Source organism: Pelodiscus sinensis, chromosome 26 (assembly GCF_049634645.1).
Source record: "Pelodiscus sinensis isolate JC-2024 chromosome 26, ASM4963464v1, whole genome shotgun sequence".
Lineage (NCBI taxonomy): Eukaryota > Metazoa > Chordata > Testudines > Trionychidae > Pelodiscus > Pelodiscus sinensis.
The window spans coordinates 8,459,033-8,486,541 of NC_134736.1; the positions used below are offsets into that span (position 1 = coordinate 8,459,033).

Genomic DNA, 27,509 nt, shown 5'->3' on the forward strand with positions numbered 1-27,509 from the left:
CCAGGGTAACATTGATTATTTATTATGTGCCAAGGCATTGCATGGGAATCAATACAGTCAGGTTGATGTACAGGCTTTAATAAAGCTATGGGGGAATATTTTAGCTGCCTCTAATGGTCTTATTTATTTTTGCTGTCATTACATTTTTTCACTCTAATTAAAGAAAACTGCTTTAGTTTTATTCATTGGAAAGGTATGTGTTATCTGTCCGCCCTTGGGTTCCATGACCCTAAATTAATTCACGGGACCGAGGCTCTACCCAGATCCAATTTATTATGTCAGCCCTCTTCCCATTGGCTTACGATCGTCCCCTACGTTATATCAGAGTACAGATCATTAACATTTTAACCAAGATACCTGCCTTCAGACAGGTGATACAAGCCCCAGCAAGGGGAAGGGGGACTCGGGCCCACCCTCTCTCCTGAGTCCCAACACAGGGCTCTAAGGGTAGGGAACTTGCATCCCTATCCAGAAGATGGGGTCACAACTCCTAAACCACCCACTCATGGGTTCCATGGCCCTACCCTGGGTTGCTTCCTTCCCCCTTCCGTGCCCAGGGGTCGCTCATCCTTTCCAGCAACTCACCGTCCCCGTTATTCCCCGGTTGTCTGTCCTTGCTCCCCTGTTCCTCCCCTCTGCCCCCTGGCAGGGCTCCTTTTGAATTCCCCGCCGCCTCCACTGGGGCCGTCACCACGGCACGACCGGCGTTCTCGTCACCGGTGCGGCTAGTGACGTCATCTGGCTGCACCACAGCCCTTGCGTCTCTGGCATCCACACGGCCCCTGCCATCAGCTGTCTGGGCCATTCTGGCTCCTCTCCTGGCAGGTGCCGTTTCGCCGCACAGCTCCCGGCCGGTGTCCATTTGGGCAAGTGTGGGGCAATGGCGCCCCGTCACAGTATGAATTAAAACAACAGCTGACTTCATCAAAGGCCTTGGATTGGCTTCCATGTCCCATTGTCCGTGCAAATAATACCTGCTATCTTTTCCAAACTAACAGTATATAGATCCTTACCTGATGTGAACTGTAAACCAATTTATGTCTGCTGGGAATCTGTACTACAAAATATATAGTGAGATTCATTACTTTTGTACCATATATGTGGAATTTAAGTATCCCCCCTGAGATGGGAGTGAATTATTTGTAACACATGTGATGGGATGTATCTACCTTGCACTAGGTCAGAGCAGTCTAACACCATGCTATGGGCTGAGGACACCACACCCTTTTTCCCCTACTGGGCATGCTCCAACTGGAATCTTAGTATAAAAGGCAGCAATTCAGCTCAGACTGGGCTAACTGCCAATGAGAGCAGATGTTTGCTGCAGGCAGCTGCGGGGAAAGTCCCCAAGCCACCAGACACTGATGCCAGCCAGGTTGGTGCCTCTGCTGCATGCCAGCCAGCCATCATGGCCCAGAGGCTAGGCAGCTATTGCCAAGGGAGCACCTGCGTTGGAAGATGGGGTATGAATAGGAATGGGATAGTAGCTATGGGTGACTGGGAAGGAGAGAGCAGTATCAGTGCCCTACAGCCCTGGGTTAAGACCCACTGGAGTAAGTTGAGTGCAGGCCCCATGTCCCATCTCACCTAATGCAGATGCTGCTGGCAGGCGGGGAGGTGAATCAGGCTGCGGAAAAGCATTACATAGATGCTGGCCACTGGGCCATGTTGCCTTGAGAACAAGAGCCACTATTCAGACTTTGGCTACTACACCTGCTTGCCCTGAAGCCCAGATCTGCCTCAGTGATGCTGGCTGAGATGCCATACTGCCCTGAAGGACCAATGGGACGTACCTACCCCGCAAAGCGCAGACCCATAAGTACTGAGTGAATGTCACTTCTTTTATAAGATTTGTCCCCAAGCACAACCCACTTTTCTTCAATCCATTTGTGGCTTGCCATTACTCACTGAACAGTTTGTCTGACTAACTGTTAGTCTATCGACTATTCATCAGCATTTTACTGCTGGTACCCAATGCTGCACAGATATTGTTGGTCAATTTTGTTTAGGCACAGTGCACACAGGAGAGCACTTCCTCACCTGGATGAATGTAACTTTTGTAATACAGCTCCTGGGGTGCATACTCCTGTCTATTAAATCTTAATTTGCCTCCCTGAGCATTCTCCAAGATGACCTTAGTAGTCCCTCTGTGAGCTTCTCTGTTAGCAAAGTCACTGGTTAGAACTAGGGATGAAAGCGACTAGTCAACTATGCGATAAGCAAAAGCTTATTGAACAGTTGACTAGTCCCTCGACTAGTTGCTTTCCCCTCCCTCTTCCCCCACCCCCGCCACTTGTTGCCTCTATCAGAGGCAGCAAGGGGTGGGGAGCATGAGCCAGTTCTGAGGGAGCGGCTTAAAAGCCGGTTCCTCCCAGCATCATCTCCGTGGGGGGCTGAGGGATAGTGGGGACCAGGCGTGAGCTGGGAATCAGCTGATTCTCGACTTGTGTCCAGTCTCAGAGGCTGCGCCTCTGCTTTTTAAATGTGTTGAGGGCCTGCTGGCTTTTAATACATTTAAAAGGCAGAGCCAAAGCAGGGTTAGCTCCCGGGACCGGGCGCTAACCTCGCTGCAGCTCCCCTGCTTATTCACTAGTCAATGGAAATTCCATCAACTGGTTGATTAAACTACATTTAACATCCCAAGTTAGAACAGCACAGAAAGAGGGTCAAGATGGGCACCCACTGGGCCTCACTTTCCGACTGAGCAAACAAAATAGCACTGAAATCTCACTGTCATTGCCATAAGGACCAGGTGTGCATGTGGGAGGGGAGGGGGGAAGAGGAGCAGCTTGTTTGATGATCCTTCCCTCCCATTGCTTCATCTCTGGGCCTATAAGATGCCTGAGCATCCTCAGGAAAAAGACCATTCTAAGTGGTCAGTCAAGATGAAGATCATAGCTGACAGCTTCACTCTGTGGAAGGTCAGGACCTCCTTTGGTACTGGCACCTCATGTCCTGAGACCCCACTGAACCTATTTCCCCTGCCAATTTGGGCCCCTATTGCCTTGTCTTACTGAGCCAGACACACTAGCCTGCTGCAGCACTGACACAGGGTCCTGCCCATGCCCCCAAACTTGCAGACTTTAACTAAAAACAGCACAGAAAGATACCTGTCACCAGCACTCAGATACCCAGCCTCTCCAGAAGCTGAAGCCCAGATAACTCTGTCCTACACCGTATAGTATTCCATCCAGAATAAGCTCATAAATATTCACCCTCTTTCTCAATGTAAAGAGAGATATGCACAGAGCCCTTGCCTCCTCTCAGGTAACAATTATTTACACTGGGCTTCTTAATAAATAACAATGATTTTATTAAATATAAAAGGTAGCATTTAAATATTCATAAGAGATAGCACCTAGAACAAAGTCAGTTACTAAACAAAACAGAACACACAAACTAAGCGTAATAAACTAAAGAAACTATATGTGTTAAATATTTCATCTGAAAAGTTGTTCTAATAATCTTCTTAGAAGACCAGATATTCTTCCAGCCTGGGCCCAGTTCTTCCCCCAGGGGAGTGTTTAGTTGTTTCCAGAGGTCATCGTGGATGGGGCAGCCAGGGAAAACTCATGGCCAGGATTACCTCACTCCCAGCCCTTAAATAGGATTTGCATGAGGCAGGAATCTCTATTTCAGTCTGATCCCCTCCCATTTTCTCATGGAAAAGTACAGAGTTTACTATGGATTCCAGTATTACATGACATGATCACATGACTTTGCAAGGCCCCATGCTCCCTAATTCATGGGCTGACTTGCAGGTCCTTAGGGACACTCAGCTCAATTGTCTCTTGCTAATGGTCCATCACAGCCCTGAAGTATAATCAGTGGGAGTGATCCAAAGTAGTGACTATGCAATTACAGACACTCAGTTCAATACTCCTAGCTTGATCTACAAAAATGATACATGCATACAAATGGGATAATCAGATTCACTAGATTACAGTCGTTCCAATGATCTCTCCCATGAAGTGTCTCTCCCTAAAACATAATCCAGTTATATCTTATTCAGAAACATCTTCCCATACAGAATACAAAAGACCCCATCACACGCCTCTCTGGCATAATGGTACTATCCCAACAAAGGGGAAGTTCACCTGTTCTGGGGAGAGAGCATTGTGGAGAGCCAGACTGTGGGAAGAACTCTCCCCGAAACTGAGAACCATCACGAACCTCAATCCTTCCCCTTCAAGAGCAGGATGCGTTTTGTTGGTCTGACTTTTCTAACGTAGCCGTACAGCGGCGCATGTGCTCACACACAATTCCAAAACAAAACACTCCATGGCATCCACTTCTCCCTCTTCCTGGGGAATGGATGATACAATAAACACCTGCTTAACGTCTGGCCGGAAGTTGCTCAGATAGTAACAAGATAAGTGTGGCATTAGAATAGAACAGAACTCTCCCTGGGGCCAATGGGACTGGAGGAACCTCAGCAGCTTACAGGAGGCACAGTGTTCAGAAGTGGGGTTGTCCCAGAAGAGAGTGCTGTGCAGGCATGGGGAAGAGCTGAGGGAAGCACCTTCACCACCTCTCAGAAGTCCAGCACCATTGAAGCCAGGAGCCCCTCTTTCTATTCCAGCAGACCATCTCCAAGTCCAACTTCAACACCCCCCTTGCCCAACTACATGCCGTCACCCCACCCAGGCACTGCCTCCCAAACAACATTCTCACCAGCTCCCACTAGTAGACAAATCAGGGAATGCAAACATGGACATGTCTACACTGGGAAACTATTTCGAAATAACTAAAATCAATGTAATCACTCCCAAAATAACAAAATCGAAATCGCATGTCTTCACTATGGGGTAGCCTTGAAATTAGTCCTAGACAGGCTCCATTAATGTGGACGTGCTACCTCGACATAGAAGCACTGGGGAGTAATTACATTGAATGATTCGGGGGACGAAGTTATTTTGAAATAACAGCACCAGAGCATCCACATTACCGCTATTTCAAAATCACTATTTCGAAAGTAGGGTTATTCTCCAAGGAAAGCAAGAGTACAGATTTCAAAATAAGCATCCCGTTATGTTGAAAGAATGGGTTTGGCAGTGCTCCGCTTATTCATTTGACCTAAGGAAGTTATTCTGAAATAAAGCTCTAGTGTAGATCAGGGCAGAAATATGTGACCAGATTCTGGGGAAAGAGGGTGTTTTATTTTTGGGGGAGGTGTTGAGCATGTGCCCAGCTCTGATTCATTGGTGATTATTGCAGTGCTGGTTGGCTGGAAGTTGTGAAGCCACTATTAAACCTAAATACAATAGCACATTAGAATTCATCACAGAAGATGCTTCCCTTCTCTGTTTAGCTACATCTCGTTTCAGGGTGGATAAACTCGGGAAGAAGGCAAATTAGTCATTAGGTAATGTGCATAATGTCAGTGAACTTGAATGCTCTGCATATATTGGGGCACAAATGGTGTAATTACCAGACCCCCTACGAGCCTCTTACTTCCATTTCAGAGAAAAGACCGAAATGTTGTCTTTGTTGTAAAAGGAGGCTCTGCCACCGAGTTTCTATGTGGCACTGGGTGGATTCCTTAAAACAAGGGCTAATAATAACTACGCATCTTGCATGGGTGTAGTGTATCTCTATTACTTACCATCTGATCTGTCCAACATAGGTCCAGTCTGACCTGCATCCTTCACCTGCTTTAACAATTCTTTAATGGGCAGAAGACTTGTATCCTCTGCCTGCTTTAACGAGTCTTTAATAAACAAAAGTGACTGAATAGACATTCTCATGTAATTTATTGACTTGGACAACATTTACCTGCCCTACATGTCATTAGTTAGTTAGGAGACAGACACCACCTAACAAACATAGAACAAAACTGCATAAATTCAGAGCACAACCACACGAGACACGAGCAGCAGCCACACAGATCAATCAAAAATCGATTGAATATTTGACTGGAGAGGACCAAGGAGCTAAAACTCTACACTGCTTCAATTCTTGCTATGTAATGGGTTCCACCTCTCAGCTTCATAAAACACAGACAGCCATCAATGGCTGATGAAACTTTTGCAACTATCAGATTAAGGGAAGTATCAGATCTTGGGCAGTGAATTGAAGAGATTCTCATACGTGATATTCATGGACCAACCCTGAAGAGAAAACGTATATAGGGACTTATAGATTGATTGGATCCATGTATTTCATGGGCTTGGGGGTGAGAAGTGCCAATTATCATCTGTACTGATAAGGGGAATGTAGAATCATTGGGCCAGACTCTGAGATGGCATAAATCAGTGTTGCACCATTGACACCACTTGAGGTTTCTGGCCTGTTAGGAAGCATTCGTTTTTTTGCCTGGCAGTGCCCTATTCTTCTGGCTGAACTAAGCCACCTACAAAGCTGAGAACTAAGCCACCTACAAAGCTTGATCTACCTTGTGGATGGGGGGAATGAAAAGGTTTGTGGGGAGTAAAGGGGGTTGAAGGAAAAGAAGGGTTTTTAGTGGAAGATTTCCCTTTTGGCTGAAATTATCCTTTTTTCCCCAGTGAAAACCAAGAGAAATCATTGATTAAAAACTTTTTTTGGGGGGGGGGGCGGGGGTTGGCAGAAAGTTTGTGCTTTTGAAAAGTGGAAACTTTGACCCAAAACCGACACATTTTACTCCAACTGGTATTTGAGGACTGAAAAATTCTCCTAAGCAGCTAAATCACTTTTGACCATTGGACTGAGGCTTCTAAGTCACTTGGATGCTTTTGAAAATACCAAAGCAAAATGCAGGACTATGTAGCACTTTAAAGACCCTCACTCTAATGCACAGCTCTTTCATTGCCTCTCCTCAAGCTAGTTCCCTTCAGAGTTTAAAGCAGCTGCAGTCCACTGTGGCCACTGGAACTGCTGAGCAAACTGAGAGGCTGCTGAGCTGCTGAAACAATTTCCTCAGTCACACTCACACACACCTGATCCTTAGGAAGGACACTCATTGGTCAGAGCAATGCCATTCTCACCCTTAGCATTATTTCGGTGTGGTGTTTGTACTTGGGCCATGCCTGTTTTGTTCCATTTATTTCTAGGTGACTAAATGAAGCTGAGAATAATCAGGTCACAGCTGATGGAGAGGCAGCCAGGGGAATAAGAGGAGGCCAAGCAGAACAAGTTTTTTTTGCAGAAAATAGCAGGAAGATCCCTGTTCAACTGGCTTCCCCAGTTTCTCTGTGCTCTTTGCAGGAATTTGGCTGCAAATGCAGATGAGATCATGTTGACCACAGAGCCAGGATGCTCCAGGGCAGTGCATTCTCAGACCCACTTAGCTTAACAAACCAAATGGAAAGCCCTGATGGTGAGAATGCAGCAATGCACCATGTCAGAAGGTGCTAAAAGAAGATGATCTTTCAAGAGGAACCAAGACCCAGAGGAACCAAAGCAGCTGGTTTTAGGGCTACCAACAGAGGGCCATTTACATTGGCATCCAACACTCACACAAAAAACACCTCCTGTTGGCAGTAACAGGCTGTGAGGTGAGTTCTGGTGCGGCCTAGGGCAGCATTTCCCAAACTATGGGCCACGGCCCGGTACCGGGCTGCAGGAAGAAACTACCGGGCCTCAGCGTGGTTGCCGGGGTGTTCTGTGCTCCTGGAGTGCCCATGTGGCGCCGGGTCCCCCAAGCCCTTGGCCGGCCTGGGCGGAGTCTGCAGCCGGATGTTCCAGCTCCCGGCAGAGTCCTAGCTAGAGGAGGTGAAATTGATGGAGTCCAGAATTTTGATGCAACTCTATTTATTTACAAAGACTATGGAAAGTCGTGTTTTCCTGAACACAGTCAAACAACAGGAGATAGTTTCTTTGCTCATAGCTGCAAGCCTCTTTAAGTCAGCACCCTGCCCAAAAACACTCTGGCTGTGTCTACATTGGCATGATTTTGCGCAAAAGCATGCTGCCTGTCTACGCTGGCAGGGAGTTCTTGCGCAAGAACACTGACGTTCTAATATGTGAAATCAGTGCTTCTTGCACAAGAACTATGATGCTTCCGCTCAGGAATAAGCCCTCTTGCACAACTGTTCTTACGCAAGAGGCCAGTGTAGACAGGCAACATGAATTTCTTGTGCAAGAAAGCCCGATGGCTAAAATGGCCAGCAGAGCTTTCTTGCGCAAGAGAGCATCTACACTGACACGGATGCTTTTGCACAAAAGCACATCTCTTGCGCAAAAACACATGCCAGTGTAGACACTCTCTTGCGCAAATACTTTAACGCAAAAACTCTTGCGTTAAAAGTATTTGCGCAAAATCTTTCCAATGTAGACGTAGCCTCTGTCTCTTAGTTTTTTCTCCTGGGGAGTTTTTTCTCCTGGGCACATTTCCAGTGCTTCCAGGGCACGGTCTGGTACTTCCTCACTGTTTTCTCTCTAAATGTCTCTGGCCTTTCTGCTGTTTCTCTCTCCGACACACTGACAAACGGTTCCAATATCCTAGTCAGTGGTCCCTGTAAGCCATGCCTTTGTGCTGCTACTCAGGAGAGATTCAAATGCCAGCCTGCTGACTGAACAGTGAAGCTTTTTGTTCCTACTGGTGGTGCACATTTGCACATGGCTCCGCTATAATAAAACAATTTATTCCGCACATGGGATGGGAAAAATCCGTACATGGATGGAAAGGATCAGAGGGAACATTGGTGCTAGCCTCTGCGTTTCCTTAGGGAAATCCTTTCAGTCACATGTTCCAGGTTCTACCCAAGCCTCACCAAGTGCTTATGTTGGGATACCCCTATTGTTTCAACTCCCTGGTTACTTGTAGGAGCTTAATGGCTTTTTCCAGCAATCTGAAGGGAAGGGCCATGGTTCCATCCGCTCAACGGCTAAGAAGGTTGGGTTACACGATATCAATAAGCAGAGGGCTCCACCTAGCAGGGCATGCAGAATCTGTAACAGCCAAGAGGAGGTGGTAGTGTAAAGAATGCAGACTCCATGACTGAGCACCATGCTACAAGCTGAGCTACCAGGCAAGGTCTTTTGATGGAATGTCACTGCTGTTGCACATGGCCCCGTGCAGAACAGGGAACAAGCATTCCTGAGCATTATCCCCAGCTCTGGCACTGATTCATCTGGTGGCCTTGATCAAGTCACTTATGCCAAACATTGCTCGGAGATGACAAATAATAACAAAATGGGAGGTGAAGATACTCAGCACTATTGAGTAGCAGGCTCCCCATTATCACAAATTTGAAACCACCTGAATCGGTAGCTCTTTGGATAATGCTGGCTTTAATTTGGCTGACATGGTTTCCCATTCTGTAACATGAGGATAACAATGCTAAGACGCCTATCTTAATGCCCAGGGCTTTTTGAAGAATAATGAATTAGATACTATCTGTAAAGGGTTTGAACATGAAAAAGCACTACACAATGGCTATTGTTACACTTATCATCATTCATCCATTACTCATAGCTGCCTTCAGTTCTACAAAGGTCTATCCACTGAAAGCCCCAGAGACCTCTGGCTGGGGCCAGGTACCAGAACACATGCAAACAGAAACAAACATTGCCACAGCTGTTTGAGAAACATTGGCTTGGATTTTCTGCAAGGCAAAGCCAGGTAGGCTGCACAGTTTCAACAAGAGTTTGTAAATGAAAGAGGATAAAATACATATCATGATCATGCCTGAATGCCAGGTATGGTGACACATGCAGGGATCCACACGGTCCTGGGCTGATCTCACCCTATCTGGAAGGGTGCAGCCTGCTTAGCTCATCACACATGGGATGGGAGCAAGGGAGAGGATACAGGCTGCCTCCAGGCATTGCAACAACTGGATTTATCTCCAGTGCCACCCACAAGCCCTGGAGTGGGTAGAAAAGTAAACCTGACCACAAGCAGACAACGAGACTGCGGTTTATTAAGCCGGGGCTGAGAACCCCGCCATGGAACTGCATGGGCAACAGAGAACAAACCAGGGATAATTTTACAGCAAATTGATTTCTTCCAAAACACCTGACAGGAGCTGGCAAGATAAAGAACAATAGAAAAAGCACTTTCAGGAGGAGATATTATGCAGTGCAGTGGGCCAATGCTGGCAAAAAAGGCCAGGAGTTTCAGAGAGCTGCACACAGCATCTCTCAGATCAAGGAGACAGGAAAATCCATCCACACCTTGAACACATTGGGTTTTCTCAGTGCATTATGTTTTGAATCAGGGGTAGCAAGAGTCGCCCTTATAGCTTCTTTGGCAAACGAGTCCCCAGCCTGACAAACTGTTTGGGAAGGGGGCGTTACTCCCCCAATATACAATGACATGGAACAGCAGATTCAGCTCCCGGAAGGCAAGCCTGCTTAGGATGGACTTGGATAAAGGGAGACCTGGCACTAGTAAGTCTTTCTCTTCCAGCGACAAAAGGGCCATGAGATCTGAGAGGCCGCACACTCAGGCCTTGCTGTTTGTGCAGCAGAGCTGCTCCAAAATTTGAGTTGAAATTGTGTGCGGAGGGAGGGGCTTTTTATTAAGGCAAAGTTTCAATGAAATATTAGCATATGCCTTGTGCATTAGTTCTTACTTCTCCAGGATCAGGTTTCAGGTTGCCAGGTGTCTGGTTTTGAACTGGACAGTCCAGTATTGGAGCTTTCTGTTCAGGAAACAAATGGAGAAAATAGAAATGTCCAGTATTTTCTAAATAAGATGTAATGTAGATTGTGATGTCATGTCAAGTGTGTCCGGTATTTTTGTTGAAACCATCTAGCAACCCTAACTGAGGGGCTAATTAGGGTTGCCTGGTAGACCCTGCCAAAAAACTGGACACACTTGATCGTGGGCGGAGGGAGAGGGGGGCAAGAACCGGCCGGGAGGGGGGTGGGGCTGGCCAGGAGGTGGGCAGGGCGGGAAGCAGAGCTGGTGGGGGGGGGGGGTGCGTGTGGCTAGACAGAAGGAAGGGGGGGACGGAAGGAGGGGGGCGGGAAGCAGAGATGGCGGGGGGTTCTGGGGGCCATGGGGCTGGCTGGGAGGAAGGCGGGGGCCGGGAAGCAGAGCTGGAGGGGTTGGGGGCCACAGGGCTGGATGGGAGGAGAGTGGGACCCAGAGGAAGGGTGGCAGGAAGCAGACCTAGCGGGGGGGGGGTGCAGCCACTGGCCACAGCCGGAGTCCTTTGGGCCACGCCCCCGGCAGGCACTCCCTCTAGTTGCGAGCAGAAGCGGGGGGGGGGGGGGGGGAGAGGGAGGGGGCGGGGCTGGGAGTCACTCCCCCCCCCAGCTTCTGCACATGTCCGGTATTTTCTGAATATTTCTACTGACAGACGGTGCAAATACCAGACTGTCCAGTAGAAAACCGGACAGCTGGCAACCCTATCCCTGCAGGGCCAGGATCAAAAGCTAGTGATGGTATGTTTTGCTTGTACTGACATATTACAGCAGTTCATGCTCTGAACCTCAGCAGAATCAAACAGCAGCTGACTTCCATGTGCGCAGGAGTTTTTGGTGGCTTATGGAATCCGCTGTAGCAGCAGGAAGTCATTGATTTAGTTGGGTTACAACCGGATTTTCACACAATCTGACAAACAGCACCCCGTTGACCTTTCATTGCTTTTTAGCACAAGCTAAACCTATCTGCCCAGGCTGCTTGTTGAGGGATCCTTCCTCTCTGACCAGAGAAGTCACCAAATTAGGGTTGCCAGATGGTTTCAACAAAAATACCAGACACGCTTGACATGACATCACAATCTACATTCCATCTTATTTAGAAAATACCAGACATTTCTATTTTCTCTTTCTCCATTTGTTTCCCGAACACAAAGCTTCAAAACCAGATAGTCCAGTAACCCCTAGTCGCCATCAAGTCAGCAGTGAGCACAGACCAGTCTGTGAAAGCAAAAGCACTTTGTCTCATTGTTACAGCTGTGATAAGGCATCCGCCCAACAGGCCAGGGCAGAGTAGGTTAAATTAGGTTAACGAAGCTGAGAGGCTGCAGCTGGGGGAGAGCCAGGGTTGGCAAGACTGATTGATGGGGGAGCTGAGCTGAAAAGGCCTGATATAAAGTCAGGAAGTTAGCAGCAGCCCAGGTTGGTAGGGAAGGTTATCTAGCAATTTTTTTGGGGGGTAGGGAAAGGAAAGAGAAAGGAGGCAGGCAGGTTGGGAGCAGCTGTGTTGTGCAGTCTGTGGTTGCTTCCAGGAAGGGATGGAGTTCTGGCTGGGAAAGCTGGTGAGCAGGCTGAAGCTACAGTGAAGTAGGAAAGGGGTCCAGGGGATTAGCACCAGGCCTGGAAGCAAGCAGACCATGGCTGTATGTAAGATCCCTAGACTGGAAACTGGAGTAGTGAACAGGCCTGGGTTCCCCTATTGGCTGTTGGCAAAGTGGCCTGGGGCTGTCTTGGGAATCTGTCTGTCTGGGGTGGCCTGAGGAAAGCTGCTACAGTGGGACTGTGGTACCTGTGGAAGGGGAGGGCCATCCTGTGACCTGTCTGGAGGGCTGAGTCACCCAGAGGAAGTGCCAGACGTCCCAGAGAAGGAATGGAGCTAGGATCCGAGTGAGGTGAAGCACAGGCCTGCCAAGAACTAATCCCCCGTGCAGCCAGGAAGTGCTTTCCAGCAGCAGGTGTCTCTGGTGATGTGGTGCTTAAGGTAAGTCTCTGGAATGAACAATCTGACTTTGGGTATCTGCTCCCCTGCTCGGAGTGTCCAGATATCTCACTGGTGCCAGAAGCCCTGGTTTTTATGAACACTTTACAGACTTCACTGTCTGTGCTTTTGCAAAATCTTCATCAGAGGGTGCTCTACTGAGTCTCTTACAGCGATGAGTTACCTGGGTCTTCACTGTGGTTAAGCCAGTAATTATTCTAGGCAACATAATTTGCTTAAAACCATGACAGTTCAAAATATACATTAGGGCTAAATTATTGCTCAGCAAGACAGCTGGTAAAAATCCACCTTGTAGTAATAATGCAGCACTATAAATGTTCCTAGCCCATTTGGGGTTTTGAGTTAATATAGCTATTAAATGCTTGCTGCAATATCGCTAAAGTTCCAGAACATCAGACCTTTCTGTTCTCTAGTTGTGCATTGATAGAACAGATCAAATTAGCTTTCCATTGTCAGACTCAAAACATATGCTGATGGTGTTGGGTTTTTCTGTAGTGCCATAATTAATGAGGCTTGAATGCTAATTTAATCTCTAGTGAAACACCTCTGTTTTCAGGGTGGTTGATGGAGGTGAAAATGGTCTGCATATCCTTACTGGGAAACTGTTGAAACTTTTGTGCCTGAACTACTTGCAAATGCAAAGGTCCTCCAATAAGGGAGTTTGATTAGGAACTGGAGTGCAAAGAATTCCTTCCTATTGTGTGCTGCTTAATTACATGTGTCCTTTTGTTTTCCTCACTGTGGGGGTGTGAGGTGCTATGGGAAGCATTTTGTAGGCCAGAAGTAGGGAACTTTTTTGGGGTCGGGGCTGCTGACCCACAGACAAATCAGTCGGGGGGCCACACACAAATGAGAAGCAAAAAAAAAAACCCCAAACAAAAAAGCTGCCCCTGGCTGAGAAGGAAGGAGACTCCCCATATTCCCATCACACACCAGAAGCTAGGGGGCTCATACTAGTAGTTTGTGTGCTCCAGCCCCTTGGGGGAAGGGGGGGGGGGTGCAGGGCTGGAGTACCAGCATGGGCTCCCCAATGCTGGGGGGGAGGGGACTGAGCCTTGGGACTAGATCCAGGCAAACTGGGGGCCACATCTGGGCCTGAAGTTCCCCAGCCCTGCAGCAACTGACTAAAAAGCTGAGAAATGGGCCTGTTCAGAGTTTAGGTCTGCATGGAACAGTGGGCATTAAGTTGTCAGAAGGTGTGGAGTGCTACGAAATGACAATTTTAGAGATAGCAGGTCTCTTGGGTCTGCGGGTGTTGTACAGGGCATGGGTCATCAATGTATTTTTCTAAGGGTTAAGCAATATTACTGGTCTCTGAGGCAGGTTTTTGACTGGCTTAGATAGCAGTCTGCAGAAAAGTGAAGTAGTTGTTGTTCTCCAAAAGTGGCCTTGAGCAAACTGCGGCACTTAAAGATGTTAATGCACCTTCTCTCCAAATTGAGACGCATAGGTTGTGCTAGACAAACCAGGACACTGCCACCAAAATCAGCCAGTGTGGGCCATTAATCTGTGAGCCCAATTCCACTTTTTCAACTCTTTGCTACATCTGAGCGGTGCCAGACTTTACAGCAGTGTGGTCTGAGAGCCCGAGGGGCAAAATCTTCTATGGGTGTAAATCAGTGTAGCTCTGATTTCATAGTTGGCCCCTTGGGAGCACTGTCCAGGAGAGGCCGAGGAATATGCCCCTTGAACTCCCCTCTTACAAGTAACCCCACTGGAGCAGTTTGACGCACACTTGGGGGAATGTTGGCCTCATCTATTCTGTGCGGAAACCAGAGGCGTCAGACTCCAAGGCCTAACTTGCATGCAGGAGACTGAAATGAGACTGTGTAATGTGACTTGCTTCTGTTTGTAATGAAGTGACCTGAATCCATAATAAAACCTGCTTTTTAGGTGTAAAAAGCAAAGCTGCCACCCAACACTTGAGTAAGGCCTTGTCTCCAATTACCTTATTACAGGAGATAATTCTTTCCCTATAATGGGCAGCTTCACCATCAATAGAATGACCAAGGAGCCCCTACCAGTGCAGATGAGCTTTTAGGAAGTTCCAGAACTAGATTCTATGCTGTCAGGAGATTCCACATGGGAACTAGAGCCGGGACTGGAAATGGGGAGGGAATAGAAGTGACTAAACTACCAGTGCAGTTAATTCTGCTCTCAGCTACCAGTCCCCAGGGTGAGGTAGAGGAATCCCTCAGGGATGCTCTGATTTTCAGCAGCTTTGCACAGTTCTGTGGCCTGCCCTGCAGCCTAGAATAACCAGGGAGAAAAGAGGTCCAGCCATTTCTCCCCCTTGTGCCCTGGCACGCCCCCAGTTTGTGTTCTGATGTTCCTGCCCTGGCCATGCTCCAAGTTGCTAGAGCTTTGCATAAACTCCATCATTGGCCTCTGCAGCCACTTGTGGCTGTGTGAAAGATTCTCCTTTCTGCAGCATTTCAGTGTCAATTTTCCATGCTAATTGCAATAAATAGGACACTCTGGGCTTGATCCAGTAGAAAAGTTCCTTTCCCTTCGACAGGTTTTGGATCAGGCCTGTGGACTGTCTGAAAGCTGCTTGCAGTCAGACCTTACATTAGGCCAGTCTAGTGGGCATAATCTTGTTAGAGGCTGAACTGATTTATTGAAGGCCGAGAGAGTCTCTTTCCAGCCATCCGTCAGGCTAAGGAACACAATCCTAATTTAAATCCTCCTCAATTGGGGATTTCTCCGTGGCCACATGTCCTTCATCCTGCTCGGATAACAGTACAATTGCAGTTAGAGGAGTAATGTTGCAAGGTTCACACTCACGGCTTGAGTTGAGAACTTATTGAGAAATTATCTTGTCAGAGTCTCAGGGAGGGAACAGTCTCCCATAGTTACATAATCAAGACATCTGAGCTTTGACAGAAGGGCATCCCATTAGCAGGTGGCTGGAGGGTGTGCGGTTAAATTCCCTCTCCTTCTGCAGCTCATGCTGAATGCAATCCAGGCAACGTTTACCCCAGTGCCGGTTTGGTGTCTTCCATTAATGAAGTGTAAATGACACGCAATGTGGAGAGGTTCCCTGGTGTCCTTTGATGGTTGTCTGGACGAAAAAGCCTATTCATAGGCAGCCCCAGAGGACCTTGTTGGAGCACAATGGACACGCTACTTGTCTGCTGGAATGCCACGGCATGGGGAGCCCAGGCGAGGCTTGTAGGCAGCCTGTATTCTGTGCAGGGCTTCCTGTGTCCCAGCTTGTGGGGCTGACAGCAGGCTCCTGGATGAGGGGTGGGAGTGGTATGCTCCACACTCCTGGATGGCAGAGGTGCGGGTGGTACGCTCCACACTCCTGGAAGGGAAGGGGTGGAGCCTTCAGCAGGGGAGGGGGACATTTCAGATGTTGGTGGGAGGGAGGTGACTTGTACATGCTGTTACGGTGCAGGACACAGTGCAGGCATGGGGGCAAGACTGAGGGCAGTGGCTTCAGTAGTGTTATTGAGCATGCTCAGTACAAGCCAAGCAGCAAGTGGGTGGGGAAGCACCATCCATTCTCTTCCCCCACATCTCTTTCCAGGAGCTAGTAAGGCACTTGGTTTCTAGCATTTTGGCAGGTAACTTAGCAATGAGCTGATAGGAGCACTGTATCTAATTCCTATATAAAGACAGGAAATAAAATAAATATTAGACCCACTCAGCTCTAACACTAACCTCTTCTGACACATGGTGGTATCACATTCATCTGATGAAGTGGGTCTTTGCTCCAGAGGGAAGAGGCAGTCAAATGGTCCATCCCCTGTTGCCCACTCCCAGCTTCTGACCAATAGGCTAGGACATAATCCCTGCCCATTCCTGCTAGTAGCCATTGATGGACCTATCCTCCTGGAATTTATTTTGTTCTTCTTGGAACCCTGTTATAATTTGAGCCTTTCCACCGTCTCCTGGCCAACAGTTCTGCAGGTTGACTGAAGAAATAATTTCTTTTATTTAAATCTGTTGCCTGTAAATGTAATTGGATGAGCTTCTTGTGTTAGGGGAGAGTAACATTTCCTTATTCAGTTTTTCCACACCACTCATGATTGTCTAGACCTGTGGTTCCCAAACTTTTTGGCATCACACCCCCCCTCTTTTGACTTTTGAAAAACCCTCACGTGCTTCCCCCCCCCCCCCCCCCCCCCATAGCAGCAAAACTTGTTGAGCACAAAAAGGGAACTGAACAGGGCAGCAAAACTTGATTGGGGGGGGGGGGGGAGGCTGGGTCTCCTCATGCCCCCCTGGAATTTCTTCATGCCCCCAGTTTGGGAACCCATGTTCTAGACCTTACATACACTCCCAACCTTAAGTCATTTCTTTAGCAAACTGAAAAGTCCCAGTCTCTTTAATCTCTCATTTTAATCATTTGTATTGCCCTTCTCTGTACCTTTTCCGAATCAATACATCCCTTTAGACGTGGCAACCAGATATTCATGCAATGTTCAAGACTGTATATAGAGGCAATATATTTTCTGACTTATCTATTTCTTTCCTAATGATTCCCAATATTCTGTAGCTTTCTAGACTGCTACTGCACACTGAACAGATGTCTTCAGGGAACTACCCATCGGCTATGTCTACAGTGGCACAATCTTGTGCCAGAGCTATGCAAGTGAGGCTCGGCAATATTCCACGCTCAGCCTCATTTGCATATCTAATGAGCTGCCATTTTTGTGGAAAAGGCTCTTGTGTAAGAAGGAGCTGTATACACTACCCCTTGTGCAAGAAAAACCCTCTTGCGCCATGCCGTTATTTCTGAAAATAATCAGCATAATGGCATTGTCTACATAATGGCATTGTGCAGATAGCTCCTTCTTGCGCAAAAGCCTCTTCTGCAAAAATGGCTGCTCATTAGATATGCAAATGAGGCTCGGCAATATTCATGCTTAGCCTCATTTGCATAGCTCTGGTGCCAGATTGTGCCAACATAGACATAGCCATAATGTTTACCAGATCTTTCTTGAGTGGTAAGAGCTAATTTAGACCCCATCATTTTGAATGTATAGTTGGGTTTATATTTTTCTGTGCCTTGCTTTGCATTTATTAACATTGAATTCCACCTGCCTGTGTGTTGGATCTCACAAAACTGGGTGATTGCACCTTTAACTCTTTGCCTTGAGCTTTGGGCTTCATTGTTTTGAGAAATCTTAGAGCTGCAAATTTTGCCACCTTCACATTTACCCCTCTTAATGAATAAGTTGAATAGTCCCAATGCAGGCTACTTTCCCTCCTATCCTTTAAATGGAGGGCCTGGAAATGTTTTCATGATTGAATGATCCTTCCATTACTAGAATCACAAGCCTTTTGTTACCTTAATTACCCTGCCTCCCTCTGCTTAGAAAGACAAGTTGGGAGCAGTGCGAGCTCTGTTGCACTTAAGTGCTACCTCTGGGGCTAGTACGTGCACTTTAAGCAGACCTCAAGTATGAAATCCAGGCATTCAAACTTCATAGGGGGCTTCGAGCCCCCTTGTCACCTTTAAATGGTACCCCTGCTCTGGCAAAAGGGAGCCAGTTCTCTGCAAGGCCTGGAGCATGTCACACGCTGAGCCGCCGCCTCCTCTCTGCCCCGAGGCAGCCCTCCCAGCCACCAATAGCACACTGGTGACACTGATTGCCGTTAAAGGACCTGGACTCCCTTGTTGGCAGCCCTTGTACCAGTCAGCCAAGCTAGAGTTGGTGGTGATGGGGAAGTGGAATGCTAATTCTGCCAAACCACGTGAAAGCCATCTTCACTGCCTAGGCAGGTGTTGGGTAGGCTCCTTTTGTCCTAACTTCTATGGAAATCTTCTAGTCTCATCACTAAGACTTAGAAAATAATCATTTTCCAGGAGAAGGGTGTGCATGAGGGGGAATATGCTGAGCAATGCTGCTGGCACAGGAGAGGGAACAGATGTTCGACTGTTCGGTCTGTCAAAGCTGGAACGCAATGCAATGGCTGGAAAGTGAAGCTAGACCAACTCACAGGAAATGAAGTGGGGTTACCCACTGGAACAATTTACCAGGGGTCACGGTGGAATTGGCAGCAGAGAAGCACAGACTAAAGATTGGATGCTTCTCCAAAGATCTGTCTGAGTCATCCGGTGGCCATCTGAGGCCAGCGTTACGCGAGATATCACACTAATGTCTTAGTTCCAAGGCCTGAAGGGACCACACTTATAAATGACAGCTTCTGTTCTAGCAAAGGTTCTGGAAAAGTCCATATCTGTGACTCCCTAACTTAAGGGAGGACAGAGTGCTCACCATGCACATACACACACGGCTAGGGAAGTGGAATTAATGCTGCTTACTGGCAAATTCCAAAGTTCCGGAACAAATTCCAAAGTTCAGGAGCATCTATGACCTGTCCTGCAAGAGCCAATGGCATCTTCCCATTTGTTCTGCATTACCTTCATTAGTTCAAAAGCTATCCCTTAAGTCAGAGCTACTCAACATCTGTTTGCGGCCCACTGTGCAGTTTGGGTTTACATGGGGCTCAACATGCAACCTGCAGGTGGGAGCCAAACAAAGTGATCAATATAACGGTCTTCTGTTGATATGCGATTTAGTAGTTAAATTCCGGGACTTTCATTGATCATTAAAAGTGCTGACATATGGGTGGAAATCAAGTAAATATTGCATTTTTATTAACAGCAGAACTGACTTAAATGGGGCCTGCATGTTGTGTAGTCTTGCCTTAATCTTTGTATTCATGCCCATCAGTGTGAAAAGTTATTTGCATGTTATGCAACCGCACTTAAGTTGTGGCCCTCAGCATGTGCTGTGAGTGTCGTTGTAGAGCTTTCAAAGTTGAGTAGCCCTGCCTGAAGTGAATAGTATTTGGCCTGTATGTAACAGGTGCAGTAAAATGCCTAATCTGCCTTCATGCAATCCTTTTGGCTGTTGAACTAGGCAAAGATTTCAAAACAGAACTTCAGTTCTATGTGTTGTTTGTGAAGCTGAAATTAGGGCAGGTTCTGAATGCTGCTAAGGCCATGTCCACACTCACGGATATAAAGTGCTGGTAGTTACAGCATTGCTTGCAGAGCACAGCAGGGGAACTACCGTGGTGTCCACACTGTGATCCTTGTAATGATGGAACATGCCTACATTGGAAGCTCTTGAAATGTATTGTAGTAGCAGGGTGCTTTGGGAACAGTTTGTAATGCCGCATGGGGTTGTCAGCGCTGCATGATGCAGGTTTCTCCAGTCTATTGCTCTATGGTCATCCTGCTACATTGACAGCTGCTTTTCAACAGAAGTCAGGGGCAGGGGGAAAGAGGGTGATGGGAGTGTGTGTATGTAGAGTGGGGGGGAGATGGTGTGTTTTGGGAATGTGAGCATGCTGCCTTCTAAAGTCAGATAGGGACAGGAAACAACCCCTCCTGAGGTACGTGGAGAGAGAAACCCTAACCTCTCAGCCCCCCTCCCCCCCCCCGTTGTCTCCCTCCCCAGCTCTCAGAGGTCTACTTCTCTGTTCAGCAGCATGAGTGTTTCATCTGAATGGCTTGCTCTGGATCCTGGAGCAAATCAACACCGCTTGTAGGCTGTCAGACAGGGAGCTCTGAAAAGATCTAAACATACCTGCAGGGCAGTCAGCAGCACTCAAAACAAAGAGCAGGAGGGGACTTGAGGGTTTATGGACCATTTCTGGAGGTCAGTCACAATGCAGAAAACAATGCAAGCGTCCACACTGGCCCCCAAGTGCTGTATCCAGAGCGTAGCAAACTGTACTTCTTGTCACACACTAGGTGCCTTGGCCATGTGGACACATCAGGTGTTACAGGGCTGGGAGTTGACTTACTACACGGTAACTTGGCAGAAAGTGAGGCCAAGTCTACGTTGACAATCTTGTACCAAGTTCATGTACAAGAGTAATACACTCCAGCAATTTGTGAAGACTTGTTTCAAGATACAGCAATTGGTGAGTTTCTTGCCCAGCTCTTACAGCACCTTGCAATCTGCCCAGATCCAGATGTGGGATGAGGACAGAGAACAATAAAGGCTAGAAACAGAATACAGGCAGTCCCTGGGTTACATGGATCCGACTTACATCGGATCCCTACTTACAAACGGGGTGAGGCAACCCCGCACTAGCTGCTTCCCCCCAGCAGACCAGGGAGACGCGAAGCTAGCGCCCCTCCCCCAGCAGACCAGGGAGACGCAGAACGGCTTTTCTCAGCAGACACCTCAGCTTGAGAATAAAGGACTGAGGGAAGTGAGGTGTGGGAGAATAAAACTGAGCTCTGGAGAAATGTTTGGCTAGTTTCCCCTACAGTATGTACTATTTCCGACTTACATACAAATTCAACTTAAGAACAAACCTACAGTCCCTATTTTGTATGTAACCCGGGGACTGCCTGTAGTGTCTAGGGAGCGTTAAATGATGTAGAAGGTGTTTTACCATATCATGAAAATAATATTGTTCCAACTTCATCTCATGAGTCACAATGTCTGCGCTAAACTTGCAACGAATGGGAACACAGATGCTGGAATAAAGAGCACTAATAATTGACTGACATGAAGTGCGGGGTTTACATGGTGCACCATTTTGGTAGAAAGTTGGAGGATTTGTATTGCCTAACAAACCTGCATAAATTAGATGCTGCACTACGCAGTAACACAATTACACTTCAGGAATTGTCCTTTTCACTTGATTGGTCACTTGCAGCAGCAGCAGCAGCAGCAGCAAGCAATTGCTATTATGTGACCTTTGCATGCCAAATTAAAGTGATCATTTAGATTGGGGCAGGCAATTTTTTGATGGGGGGTGGGGGGCATGCCAAGATTTTGGAAAGTGGTTGATGGCTGCGCTCTTCCATGATATTAATGAAGGAGGTGCAGGGTCTGGGATGGAGGTTGTGTGCAGAAGGGAGCTAGGGGTAAGGGATTGGGGTGCAGGAGAAAGTGGGGTCTGGGAGGCAGTTGTGATCTAGGGCAGAGGATTGGGGTGCAGGGTTTTGGAATGTGACCTAGGGCAGAAAGGGGTTGTGATCTGGGGCAGGGACTTGGGATGCCAGATCTGGGAGGGGGCAGAGGGTTTAGATATGTTGAGTTGGGTGGGCAGAGGGTTGGGGAAGGAAGGGGCTGGGGTGCCAGAGTCAGGCTCTGGCCAAGAGACTTACCAGCCAGCAGCCAAACCAACCTGCCTGCAGAGCTAAATGCTTGTAGAACTTAGAGCTTTGCTCAGCCTGCCTGCCCTGTACCAGCACAGCCTTGTGCTTTTGTGAATAACTGAGCCGGAGGGGAGGTGGGGCATGGTGCTTCATGTGCTGCCTGTTGTTCAAAGAGGCAACTCCCATTGGCCAGTTTCTGGTCAGAAACTGGCCAATGGTATTGTGCTGGAGGCAGATGCATTGCCTTAGACCTTCCCTCCCCTCCAAAATCAGCTTTGAAAGAAACGGCCCTGCAGCTGCTTTTCTGAGTGATGTGCAGGCTGTGGGGCAATCGGAGGAGCTTGCTGGGGGTTTCCTGCTGCGTCTGTGGGCTGGATCCGGTGGCTTGGCGTGCTGGATCCAGCGCAGGGACCATATTTTGCCCAGGCCTGACTTAGATAAATGCAACCACATCACCCCAACACAAACGTGGAATCCCTGACTAATCATGTGACCGCATATATCAAGGTATCCTCTTATCTTGCAGGGGAAGTGCAGGTCTGATAACCCCATTCTCTTGGTGATGAATACCTTTCTAGCTTGCAGCTAATCCCTCCCTAAGGCTGTATCTGTTATTTGAAATTACCCAATTTTTCTAGTGAATCCCATATTAGCCCTTAGCTCTCTAGTACAGTAGCAAGTACATGCAACAGGCTAAGATTGTGTTTCGACAGTGGGACACGAGTCTTTGCAATGAGGCGCTTGGTGTGAATCCCCAAGACAGAAAAGTCTCGGGTGTGGGGAGCTCTGTGAGCCTGTAACATTTAAAAATGAGCAGTCCTGTGGCACCTTAGACTAACAAGAGAATTAGGTTCAAAATGCAAGAGTCCCCATGGCCACAAATCTATTGTAAAATTTGATTTCATGCACACCACACCGGTACCTGAATCACCAGCTCTTCCTTAGCTTCCTTTTTAGGAATCCTTAGTTATTGCCCAACTCTTTCAATCTCCTGCTGCAGATACCAGGGAATGACTCCCCCTCTCCTCCCCTTGTGATCAATGACTGGTCTGTCACAATTTGGTGGCTTTTGGAGCCATCACGATCCTATTTAGGGGGTCAATATGGCTAGTGGCTGGAAGGCTGGACTTCCACTCTGGAGATCTGGTATCTGTCCTGGGCCTTGCTGTTGCCTGATCTTGGGCAAATCATGTCTCCCCTTGGTGCCTCAGTTTCCCCCTTGTGCTATAGAGATAGTGGTACTGGTCTCCTTTTGTAAAGTGCTCTGATGTTGGCTGAAAAGCACTATATAAGAGCTAGGTGTTTTTAGTTGCCTGCTGCAGAGGAGTCGTCCCAGATGCTACAGCTGTTCTCTACTGAGCAATCACATCTAAATATACTTGTTTGGCTAGCCTGAGCCATGGCTATGCTATGTCTAGATCAAAGCTTGTACGCATCTAGCTGAGCAGTGTGACCCTGACCGCTCTGCTTGAAGGCACTTTCGAAAGTGCCCTTCCATGCTCTGTGGTGGTTGAGGGAAATGCTGCTGCTTTAGGATCTGATAAAACTTCCATTGTCCTGAACAAATGGGGTCTGGACCTTGGAATTGGGCACTCTGTGACCTAGAACAGAAAAGCATGCCTGCCTGGTACCTTCACCAGGGAAGTACTATGCAACCAAGTCATGAATGCTGCATGCAGTGGGGACTTGGGCAAATCTCATTGACCAACTTTGTCACTTTGTTCAGTAGGGCAAAGGCCTCTACTGCCCCCTGCTGGGGACTCCACTGCAGAGTCTGTCGCCCCGCCTCTTTTCACGTCTTCTCCAGGGCATTGGTGGGGCTCGTAGAGCAATAGAAGGCTGTGTAAATGACTTTTAAGTCCCTAAGCACATTCCGATGCATGCAGATTGCTGCCGCAGAATCAGATGGCTCTGTTTCAGTATGAAGAGACTATACTGTGATTTCCTAATGGATTTAGGCATAGTCAGGGCTTCCTAATCACACCTGACATCCTAGAGTTTTTGTGCCTTTCTTTGGAGCAGTAGGAATCTCTTCAGCACTAATATAAGCCATGACTTGCATTTTTATACCCCTGATTGGTAAGGGCTCAGAGTAAAACCCATGATACCTAGCCAAAACCAAAACAAATTCTGCTGTAATAAACTCTGCTTCACTTCCTGTTTTCTGATTTAGTTTAGAATAACTTATTCTCCTCCAAATCTGGTTTGGATTTATCATTGCCTCAGGAGCCCTGGAAAGGGTGCAGGCAATCTTTGGAAAAAAATCCTAGCAGGAAGGGGGATGCACTTTTGCCCAATTCTAATAGCAAATACAGGTGATGTTTCCATAGAATTTTGGCTGGTTGGGTGTCAGCATAAACAAGGTTTTCAGGCTCTTCCATCTTCAATTGGTACAACTGAAACTTGGGTTTCAAGTTTTGAATTGCGTGGGATTAGCCCCCACGGCCTAATTGTGCATTATGGGGTGTCAGTGGGAGCAAGACAAAGTTTATGGTGTTGCTTCTTGATTTTCCTTGAAAAGGGTCCTGGTGCTAATGCCCTACCCACCTGCATCCTGCTCAAGGCTAAATCCCAATGAGCTCTTCATGCCTGCCAGCCTGAAGCCTTGCCCAGTGCCACTCGCAGGCCCTCAGGTGTTAGCAGAAGGCTTTCAGGGGCTCATGCCAATTATTTTCTGTCCACTTTCCTAATGAGCACTTGTGTGGATTGTCTGCTCCGCTCTGGCAGCGGCTCTCACAGAAGCAGCATGTCCAATTTCCTAGCTCAAAAATAAATGTTCAACTCTCTTACCCCCCAGAGTTTCCAACTGGTGCATCCTCCGATGGTGGGTTTTTTCCATCTACAAGCAGAATAGATGTTATGTGCTGAAGCACGTGTGGATGTCTAACACATACTGCTGGCTGTGGGCATTGCGGGTGCTGTGCTCATGAGCTAGGCAACTTTAGAAACTCTCCTGGGTGGCTGACCGAGTGCTTAGGTTACCCACTGCGGTGTTGCCTGTAAGATAAGCAGAGCACCTCTGAGCTCATCAGCATGCAAGCCAGGAACCGCACCTCACAATGATCAGTTGATGATCTTAATCAGGAATCCAGAGACGAGTGTCCACGGCCTGTGTTCTGGAAGAGGTTGAAAAGGCCTGCCAAGCCTTAAAATCTGTGCATGAAATCCTGGCCCCATTGTAATCCACTGGAGGTTTGCTACTGACTTGAGCAAGACCAGGATTTCTCGCCAGGAATTGGTTTTCAAAGGGCTTTTGGTGCTAGACAGGCCTTGTGCACAGATAGGAAAACAGGAGGAAAGACCACAGCTGCATGCCCCAAGTGCAGCAGCTGTCTGGGCAGGGACAGCTGTTGCATTAAAATGCCCCTGGCTCAGTAAGAACCCAGGCTGCTGCTATGGAAGTTAACAAGACTCATTCATTACTTCCACGGCTCAGAGGGTAAAGCTCTGAGCTCTTGGAACAATCGACTTCGAATGCATGTTGCATGGGGGGAGGGCTCCTAGCAAGCAGCACACCCTTTGCAACTTGTGCAACTGAAAGCCTTCCAGTTGCTGCTGGTGGCATATCTTGTCGGTTGCCCTGCTCTGCAGGAAGCCCCCTGACTACTTGGGTGGTTAACCTGCAACCTGACAGGAGGAAGGGATTTGGGTAAGACTCTGAAGCAGGGCATGGCCGTTAGTCGCTTGCCATTGTATCGGTAACCCTGGTACCCTCAGTTGCCTTATAGGGAAGGAGAGCGAACCAGCTCCAAGGTTAGATGTGCTCGTGTAGGACCAAGCAGCTTGCGAATGAAACAATTAATGAATTTCTAAAGCCCTCCCGTGCCGAATTCTCTGCTGCATCTCTAGCTTCCCCCTCATGGGCTGATATCAGAAGAGGAGGGCACTGGTATTAATTTAATTAGCATGTCTATTGGCAGTGGGCTCATTGAATTATGTTTCCACGTCTTGCAAGGTCAGAGGATCCAAGTAAGAGAAATTGCTTGCTAAAGATATTGACTGAACTGTGGCTGTTCAGTGTGAGTAATGGAGCCACTGTTCCTATTGCTTAGCTTTTCAATTACCTGCGCACGCTGGCTGCTCCAAATGCAGCCTCCTGCCTGGAGTCCAGGGGAAGGGATGGTACAATGTTGGAACACATGAGTGATCTGATTGGGTTGATGGGACTAAGCAGCAAGGAACCCTTCTGATTAGCAGGCTGCCCTCCCAAATGGGGTGGGTGTTCTTTGGGTCAGATCCTCCTTTCTGGGATGGTGACTTTGCAAATATTGTCTATTCTGGGCCCCACGGTTCAAGAAGGGTGATGAACTGAAGCAGGTTCAGGGAAGAGAAATGAAAGGGGGGGGCAGTTAGAAAACATCCTATAATGAGACTCCAGGAGCCCAATCCATTTAGCTCAACCAGAAGGTGAAGTGAAGACTTGATCCCTCAGTACCTAAGAGGGGAGCTTTGCATTGAGGAGCCTTTTAGCGCAAAAAAAAAAAAAAAAAAAAACACAACAGGTCCCAAAATCTGGAAGCTGAAGCTAGACAAATTGAGACTGGAAATAATGTTTAGACTCTTAATACCAAGGGTAACGAATCCCTGGAACAATTGAACAAGGGATGTGGTGGATTCCCAATCGGGTGACTATTAAATCCATCTGGGCTGTTTTTTTTTTTTTTTTTTTTTTAAACTGTTTTAGGACTCTCTCAACAGGCCATTTGAAATTGTATGTGGGAGGTCCTAGGTCAGATCATACAATGACCATGGGCTCTTCAGCCCAGGAAGATACGAAGGTGGCTTGAGGTGTGTCCCAAGGCCAAAGACAGCAGGGTAGACCGTACACTTCTGATTGCCCCAGAGCAGGGCTCCGAGTGGCAAAAGCAGCAGGCTCAGAGCACTGAGGAAATGGGAAGTGGAATCTTGTCTCCGAATTCCTGTGCTGTCCAATTCCTTCCTCTATGTCATAGGTTCCCAATGGGGAGGGGGTGCCCCCCTGGAGGGCATGAAGAAATTCTAGGGGGGGGGCATGAGGCAACCCTGCCTCCCTGTCAATTTCCTCTTCCTCCTCCCCTCCCCCCAAGAAAGAGCCTGGTTCCTGCACCTCTAGCTGGCTGGGGTGGGGGGAGGATGGAGCATCCCGGGCATAGTTCAAAAGGGCAGTCTTTTTTTGGGGGGGAGGGGGCATGAGGGTTTCTCAAATCAAAAAGGGGACGTGATGCCGAAAAGTTTGGGAATGACTCACTGCTCTACATGAAGCTGGTAAAAATGGTCGTCAATGTTTTCCCTCCGGGCCACTGACCCACAGAAATCAGTCGGTCTGCACACAAGTGAGAAACAACCCTCCACCCCCACCAGTGTGGGCTCCCCTGAGCCTCGGGGGCCAGATCCAGGCAAGCCATGGGCTGCATCCAGTCCCCGGGGTTAGGTTTTCCACCCCTAAAGAGGACTGTTCCTAAATCTGCTTTCCAAACAAGGCCACAAAAGCTTGTTGAGTAGGAAAGTCGAAGTGGGGTTGATTCTCACCAATGCCCTTTCATCTGGGTCACAACACTGGCTACTAAGGGTCAGGTTCTGATTTTGCTTCCATTGGTGTAAATGGAGGAATCGTGCCACTGATGTGCTATCATAAAACTGGAGCAAGTGGAGACCCCAGCTCTACAGCTGTACTCTGCCCAGGCAACCTGATCCTGTACCAGGGCTCCCCTGCATGCACTTGAGAGAAGTCCCCGTGTACTTACTGTTAATAGTGGTGTCCCGTTTGGATACAAAATGGTGTATTCTGAAGCCCCAGCAGCTGTTCTGCTGCTGTTAATTCTCAAATAGCCTTCATGCTCCATCCCTGTTGACACTGTGGCTGTGTCTAGACTG

At 47.9% G+C, this 27,509-nt stretch overlaps 1 protein-coding gene across 2 annotated transcripts in view; it reads left to right on the plus strand.

Annotated features, from left to right (window-relative positions):
* Positions 1-27,509, plus strand: part of TMPRSS5 (transmembrane serine protease 5) — a 245,206-nt gene that overhangs the window by 48,905 nt on the left and 168,792 nt on the right. Inside the window, exon 1 of one of the 2 annotated variants that reach the window (XM_075909413.1) lies at positions 12,025-12,553. The exons of the other annotated variant lie outside the window; for it this stretch is intronic. The gene's annotated coding sequence lies outside the window, so the exon portion shown is untranslated. Of the gene's footprint in view, positions 1-12,024; positions 12,554-27,509 lie in introns of those variants that run through there. 2 annotated transcript variants of the gene reach the window in all.